This window comes from Lygodium microphyllum, unplaced genomic scaffold (genome assembly GCF_053477565.2).
Source record: "Lygodium microphyllum isolate KBCC unplaced genomic scaffold, Lygodium_microphyllum_v1.1.10 scaffold_244, whole genome shotgun sequence".
Lineage (NCBI taxonomy): Eukaryota > Viridiplantae > Streptophyta > Polypodiopsida > Schizaeales > Lygodiaceae > Lygodium > Lygodium microphyllum.
Genome location: NW_028229727.1, coordinates 17,095 through 25,641, shown reverse-complemented (window position 1 = coordinate 25,641; position 8,547 = coordinate 17,095).

The window sequence follows — 8,547 nt, the reverse complement described above, 5'->3', positions numbered from 1 at the left end:
GCCCATGAATCGAGCAATGCCCTTCTTGGGTTGAAGCACAGTGTGATCTTGGAGATGATCCACATGCGCAAAATATCCTTTCCTTAATTAATTCGATTAAGAATCAAGCACTAACAAGGCATTCAGCCCTAATATCATTGTCCAAGAAAACATTCCTTTATTCCCATGGCAACTTGTCATCACAGACCCCTGTCATGCATTTACCATCAAACACAAGCACTTGGAATAATTATCCAAATGACAATCCAACAATTAGTTGAATGCGAAAGCATTTAGAATGTTGTTTGATCAATCAACAAAAACAATGGTATCCTTTTCCAAACATTGCAGGAATAGTCATGATAACCTTTCCATTGCATATTTGCTCTCCCCTTTGGGATTAGGAGTGGTTCTATGTAAAATTTACTTAACACACCCTTCTTTTGGCTAAGGCATATGTTAAGGTTTCAAACACTATACAAGACATAAGTTCTTTTAGTCACTTACATTGATCAATAACCCAGCCTTCTTTCCAACAAGTACAAAAGCATCGGCTGACTTAGGGTTTCCTAATTCCTTGAGCTCTTCATTTTCCTTGGAGTTGTTCTTGCATCTAGCCAACCCCACACACTGTGAGAAGTTGAGTGGAGACCAGATGCATTCACGCAATTAGCAAGACCGAGTTGAAGATTCATTGGCTCGGACAAGGGGTGGATTACAGTACTTGCACAAAGTTCCTGAAGAGTTTTGATGCTCGTAGGAACTGTGGCACAGTGACAGTAAGAAGAGGGGATGTTGCCCACTAGGTGGAGGTACCACTTAACACTGAAGTGGTGGAGAAGGCCCTTGGCTTGGCCCCCAAGGCTATGAAGCATCATAAAAGAGACGTATATGCCATTCTAGGGCTGAATAGAGTGAGGTGCACACAGTGGATGGAGTAAGTTTGGCAAACATCCCAAACCCAAAAGTAAAGATGCAAGCAAAGATGGTCAATGCCCTCTTCTCACGACAGAGATACAATGCTTTGATGAATAGGATCAATGTCCCGGTGTTGGAAAGCATAGTAGCAGGGTCCCCGGAGGAAGTGGATTGGAATGGGTTTGTCATAAAGACCATCGAGACAGCAGCCAAAGGCCCTTACTACTCGTGCAACAGCAGCTGAAAAGAGTCCCCAACCTCTACAATGAGATCAGCCCGCAAGAAGTCCTCTACCAAGGCTAACAAATGTAAATTTTTTAACTACTAATATTAAACTAGCATTTATCAAACTTCATGCACATAGAAATTAATGTTAGTTAGTTTTTAGGCTAAAATAGCTTTAGCAAAAATGTTTAATTAAAAAAAACATTGCCCATTCTAGCACAACCCTAGTCTTCTCTGTCCATGGATTTCATAAGAGACCTTCCTAGATCAAACAAATATGACCCTATTCTTATTGTGGTAGATAGGTTTCCCAAAAATGGCACATTTCATCCAGGCTACCACTAAGACATCATAGGCACAGCTACCACTAGACTCTTTTTCAGATACATTTTTAGATTACATGGACTCCCAGACAACATCATCAACGATAGGGATCCCCAATTCATATCTAGTTTTTGGAAGAGCCTTCCCAACCTCCTTGGAGTCAAAGTTAAGGTATCCACCAGAACAATATCTCCACTACACCATCAACTACCATCATAATTATTGGTTTGAGCTCTTGCTCTTTGCACAGTTTATTTATAATAATAGTATCCTTGCATCTACCAGGCAAACTCTTTTCTTTGCAAACTATGACCAGCATCCAAGGATAGATGTATATCTCTCTAATCAAGTAAAAAACCCTTTTTGTGCCCAAGATAAAGCTCAACACCTAGCAGATATACACCAAGAACTCAAGAAACAAATCCAAACATCTCAAAATCAATAAAGCACTATGCCAACCAGTATCATCTCCAACATCTAGTATAAAAAATAGGTGATAGAGTATGGTTACACAGGGAAAACCTCCAAATAGGCCCACCACCAAGCTAGACCACAAAAGATTTTTGCCCTTCACTATCATAGCCCAAATCAACCCAGTTTCTTACCAGCTCCAACTCCCCATCACCATGAAGATCCACGAGATCTTCCATGTCTCCTTGCTTGAGCTATACCATAGCTCACTGCTAAGGGGCAAGAGATCTAATCCCCCATCACCTATCCAAATTGAAGATCATGAAGAATTTGAGATTGAAAATATCTTAGACTTGAGGATCTCTCGAGATCGATTGGAATACCTTATTCACTAAAAAGGATATGACATCAATGATCATGCTTGGAAACTTGCAGAATATCTCCAAAGAGCACCTCTCAAAGTTAAAGAATTTCACGAACATGCCATGATTAATTATATGGATTAATTAACGATATATTAGGGAATTTGGAATTCTCATATAGTTTGGGAATTCCAATACAGTTAATATTTGGCCATATGATCAAATCTTGTCCCCTTACTTGAAAGTCGAGTCTATCCTAATTACTATATAGGTTGTCTTTCCAAGTCCCACTTTGAAGCATGGGTTATTAGGATTTAGCCACATGGCCAAATCTTTACCCCTTATTTGAAAGTGGGACTTGGGATATTTCCAAATTATCTAATATGGTGTTAATTCTTGCTCATGCCATATGAATCCACACTCCAAAATAACAAATAGTCGCTATCAAGCGGATCTCAAGGCATCTTAGTTTTAATCCTTATGGTCATCGTTTGTGTTAACCACGCACATCATCAAGATCCCAATGAACTAACAAATTCGTGATTTTAGGGAGAGCTTAGGCAAAGATCTTAGATATTCGATATTGAATTTCCCCTAGGCTAAATTACTTACCATGCAATCCGTCAAGCGTGTAGGCTACAACATACTTTCAGTGTGGGGAAATACATGTCTATTATTTTCATGAAAAGGAGAGTCAACAATACCTTGGAATCTTATATGCCACTTATGCTATGTACGAATTTGTCGCAAAGCATCTAGATGCAATTTACTTCTCTTGATGCCCGCACTTGCAACTCTATCTTTCAAATGCATGAGATGAAACCTATCCCTTTCCATGACCTATTCTCATGTAGTATCTAATGTACCTCATGCGGGAATCAAAACAAGCACCTTATTAATTTGGAAATTCATTACTTATGACTAGTATCGCAATTGGATTGACAGTGGTGCCCTCACCTGAGGCTTCATTGCTCATTGTGGGGTTGCCATCCGTGTGCGACATTTTTCGCTTGGGGGCCATTCTCGATTTTCATCTCCCTTAGACATGAATTGCACAAGACTTCCGTGCCTTGTTCTCAATTAGCGGGGGCTGATTGGGGAGAGAATTAAGCTTGCAGTTGAAAGATAATCTTGTGGAAACATGGTATGGGTTTGCAAGCAATGGGGAAAGAAAGAATGTGTGTGGATTCCCTCTACAAAGGGGAAGAGAAGGAGTTCCTTCACATAGTGTCTCTCCCTCTCTCATTCTCTCTCCCTCCCTCTCTCTCTCCCTCTTCTTCTTCTTCTTCTTCTTCTTCTTCTTCTCTCTCTTCTCATCTCTCTTTCTTCTTCTTCTTCTTCTTGTCCTCTCTCTCTCTCTCTCTCTCTCTCTCTCTCTCTCTCTCTCTCTCTCTCTCTCTCTCTCTCTCTCTCTCTCTCTCTCTCTCTCTCTTTGGTAGCAAGGGAGGGCCGCGCAGGGGGGGGGGTTATAAGGGAAGGGTGGGGTATTATTAGGGGGGGTGATGGGGGCCCTTCCCTCCACCTAGGCAGCCAATGTGGCTATCGCCATGCACTTTACTAATGGGGCGAGTGAGGTGGCACATGTGTGCCCCTCCCCCTTATTGTCATCTCTTTCATTGTCCTCATTATCATCATCCTTGTTATCATCATCAATTGCAACTCCGCCATCACACTCTTGCACTTCACCTTCGTCAACTATGGCTCCTCCTCCCCCGTCTACGTCATCCTTTCCCTTTCCCTCCTAAGTCATTGTCTCCCCCTTTTACTGGTTGGCCGTCATGTCGTTTTTCTTCCTCCCCCCCCCACCACCTGCTTGGCGATGGCAGGGGAAATTTTTATTTTAAAAAAATTAACTCGTTTCTAATAAATTGGGGGGGTGGTTCCCACGTGGGGCTGTGTAGGGATATTACACAAAGAGAGTGTGATTGCATATTTCTCAACACTCACTACTATCCAAAATGAAAAGAACCCACCTAACCCAACATGAATGACCCCTAATGCATTGAGTGTGGCTTCATTCACATGTATCATGAGTGTCTCAAATGCAAGGCATTTAGTAGCACACCATCTAAGCCTATGGAGCTTGGCATCTCAATCCAAAATGTCAAGTCACAAATATTAACATGAAGATGAACTAATATCACCTGTCTATCTTAGGTTAAATTAATCCTAAAAACTATAGCACATCATTAAAGCTCTCATTGATTAGGGAATGCACTTTAACATCTATGATGCATGGCCCGAGATCAAACAACTAAAACAAAAACCAACAAATGGAGCTACTATCAAACCTTACAAAAGGATATCCATATTTCCTCATGGAAAAGTATAAAAATCTCATGAGCATAGACACTAAAAGCATGCCCTAATTGAGAATATGTGGGGCAAGAAGTCTTGCATGTTGGAAGAACTTTCAAGCACACCATTAATGATGTGGACTATGAAGTAGGTTGCATACACTTGAGCCTACCATGCATCAAGGTCATTATAACTTTTAGTAAAGGTGACTTGCCAGTTCTCAAGGGAGGGTAAGCAATTAGTCTCCAATCCTAATAAAAGCCCAAGAAAGGATACCAAAGAAGTCCTTAACAAACTAATCAAGAAAGGATACCAAGAAAGTCCTTAACAAACTAATCAAGGCACAAGAGGAGAAAAGGGAAGTGCTAAATCACGATCCCCTAGCACAAAAGAGAAAATCCTAGATACTAAGAATTGTACAACAATTGTTAAAGCTATTAGGAAAAGTAATCCACCCAAAAGGAAGCAAACATTTTGGGGATACCATCATAAGAGTCAATGGAGAATTAGCACAATGCTACAATGAGCTTTTAAACCACTACTACATGCTCAAGGGTATCACGTGAGAAATCAATAGATCTAGCTACCAAAACCACCCATACAATCACCTTAACCATTGGCCATAAACCAAGTTTTCCCCAAAACAAAAGGTGAAAAACACAAAACATAGATCAATTTCAAAGATCAAAACTAGGGAGACCAAACCGGCTAGGTTAGATACCAAAAAAGGCAAACTTTATCTATCAATAAAACACACATGAGCTTATCTTGATTGAGGTGCAACCACTTGATCTGATTGCCAAAGAGAAGTTGATTGTGTCTGATGAGCCATGAACTCCAAATGAGAAGATGGTATGAAACCCTCATGATATTGCTCAACTAAGAAGAAAGTCCAAAGGAGAAGAGGATAAAGTCATCCAAGGAAGATAGGCAATAACACAAGGTAGTGTTAGTCCAATTAAGAGTCCAAAGTCTTAAGGAACCTTTGGCACCTAAATAGAAATGAAAAGCACAACAATAGTAGTCACATGCTATTGTTAAGCCAACAAAATGGATCCTGAAGGGACCCATCTACCCCCAACTTTAATCTAGATACCTATACTCTCCCTCACACTAATCATAAAATCTCCTTTCAAATCCCAAAAGCAAGAACAAAATATCAAAAGTGAGCTCACCTTCTTATCTTACATGTTGTAGTCAAGAGTCCAAAGGTTTAAAAATAGCTCCATGATTCAAATGGTACCTTCTTTATTAGAATCAATACTCCATTGCTTCTATGCAACTCCACAATAGCTCCATGAAGAGGGGAATGAAGAGAAGAAGAAGATGTGGACAATAGATTCTCCCATTACTCTCTCTCTCTCTCTCTCTCTCTCTCTCTCTCTCTCTCTCTCTCTCTCTCTCTCTCTCTCTCTCTCTCTCTCTCTCTCTCTCTCTCTCTCTCTCTCTCTCTCTCTCTCTCTCTCTCTCTCTCTCTCTCTCTCTCTATACAAGTATAGAACAAAATATCAAAGCAAGACATGGGCTCTCTCAAAATTACATGCACAAGAATAAGGTCTTACATTTAGTTTTTTGGGTTTTACAACTTAGGGTGAGGGTTTCCACCAAAATTTGGACCTTCTCCAACCTTACATTTTTAAAAGAATATGTCATAATTTGCAAGGAGTGAGTTGGGCTCTCTTTCAAAAAATATAATCACAAAGATGATGTCCTTTGAAAATTACAAATGCCCAAAAATATGCTTGAAAAGGCTCAAAAAATTAATACATCCTTGGTGCAACTTCTAGCATTTGCACCTTTGTCTTCCTAATTTTGTGAGAATAATACTTGTGTGGGTCTAAAGAGTTTGGAGGTTGTCTAATATGGCATTTTTACATTCTACAACATTTTTGAAATTTTTAGATGGACTCTCATGAGTTTTGTGGGATGTCTTCGTAGAATCCTTTTGTCATCATCTTGTTGGCTAGTCCTTAGTCTCTTGATTGGCTAGCTCTGTCAGTTTTCCAATAAGCAATCTGATGGGAATATTCTCTAGTTCTAGGTGACTTATAAGAGGTCAAGTCTTGTAGACCTAAAAGCCTAGTCCAATATAAATGTGTCAACATTATATCAAGCTCTTAATAGCTAAGTAAAACTTGTTTGTTTCTTTCTACGAAATCAAGTCCTTGTGAGTGTGTCTCTATTGAACACTTGGATATCTTTCTATGGTCTAGTCTTGTGTGTGTGCTTGCACATGTGTGTGTGCACATGCTACTATCCCTTCAAGCTCTCGAGCTTATTATTGCATTCCTTGGTCTCTAAAGCTTCTATCGCCCAAATTTGATGATAGTCTCCTCAAATTGTTGATTCAATGTCCTTATCTCTTTACATCTTTGTCTTTTGAACTTGCATCAAGTGTGATTGTCCTTGGCTTCTCTTTGAAAATTTCCTTATGGTTGGATAATCAATCCTCTTGAATTATTCCTCCCAATGGTTGTGGATACCTCAGACTTGGGATCCAATCATCCTTGTAAACTTAGATGTAATTGTGTTTAGCCCTTTGTGGCACTTAGTTTTTCCCTTTGTAGGCTCTAGGCAATGGTTTTCTTATCAAAATGGGATAATGTGCTACCAAGCAAGGTGCTTCATAGACAATTTGGTCTAATGCTATCCTAAGGCAACTAACAATGCTTTAGGCAAGTTATTCCACAAGTCTGGGTTAATGAAATGAGTGAAACTCACTTGAGTTTGGCTCAAGGAGACAATATAGTATTGGGTCTTGGCAAGTAGGGTTTGGTAAGGTCTAGCAAGTCTAGTTTTCATTCTAGTCCATTATGCTTAAGTGATGCTCAACATATTGGCTCAAGTGTCAGCTCTTCATGATAGTCTTGATGCACTCTCAATTGTGTTATTGTGAATTATTTGAGTTTAGCACTAGATATTGGAAATCTCAATGAGGTGATTCCACTTTGAAGGCAATGTCTTAGTGCCTAAATGCCTAGTGCCAATGGTGTATTGTGAATTGTGATCATAGGTGACCTAAGTTTGGTGATTCCCCCTTGCAAGCAGTGTATTGGTGCCTAAATGCCTCACACCTCTAGTGTATTCTAAATTGTGATCGTAGGTGACCTAAGCCTAGTATGTCATGCCCAATTGTTATCCTAGGTGACCTAAGCCTAGTATGTCATGCCCAATTGCGATGTGGGATAAGGCCCTAATGGTCTAACTTGAGGGTGTTGTGCCTTACTGTGATGGGATTATGCTAGGGTTAGATCTAAGAGATGCTCTTAAGAACTAGAAGAACTAAATAAAGTGCACCAAATATCCTTGGTGTAATTATGTTTAAGAAAATGGTTAGACTTGAAATCTAGAAGGATAGCTTGATGGTTTGACTAAATGCACTAAAGGCTCTACGTATGCAAACTATGTCTAAGGTGTGATGTGCATACTCAAAAAGTGGATGAACTACATTGTTGTGCCCTGACGTATAGTATGCATGCACACAAATGTGTAAGAGTTTTAGAATACTTTAGGTGCTAGAAAGCTTGCCTACAATTAATCTCGACATGTTTATTAGTGGAATGCCTAGAAGATGTGAATAGGGTACCTAGGGATGAGGATCATGGAATGGTTGGGTATACCTAAGGGTGAGGCTTTGTGGATACCCTAGAGTAACACTATGTAGTGCGTTAGGCTAACCCAAAAGTTACACCTATGCATGCCTTAAGTGTGCACCTTGTGTGGATTCCTAATAGTGTGGCTATATGCACCTATGTTTGAGTGATTTGAAGATGAGATGTGTGCCTAAAATGAAGTGCAAGAGTAGGAAGACCTAGGCTTTTTTACCTAAGCTATTAGTAGCTATTTTGAAGTAGGGTTGATGGGGGTGAGTGAAGGGCCATTGTGTGATGCCTCATGACTGGAAAGAGTTAGCCCTTTATAGTGGGTGCCTACATGGGAATGGAGATACTAAGGAGTTGGTGTGTATTCAAAGTGGTGGATTGTTATGTGCCTAAGGGTTAGTGCATGGATGGGTGCATGTATGTGTCTA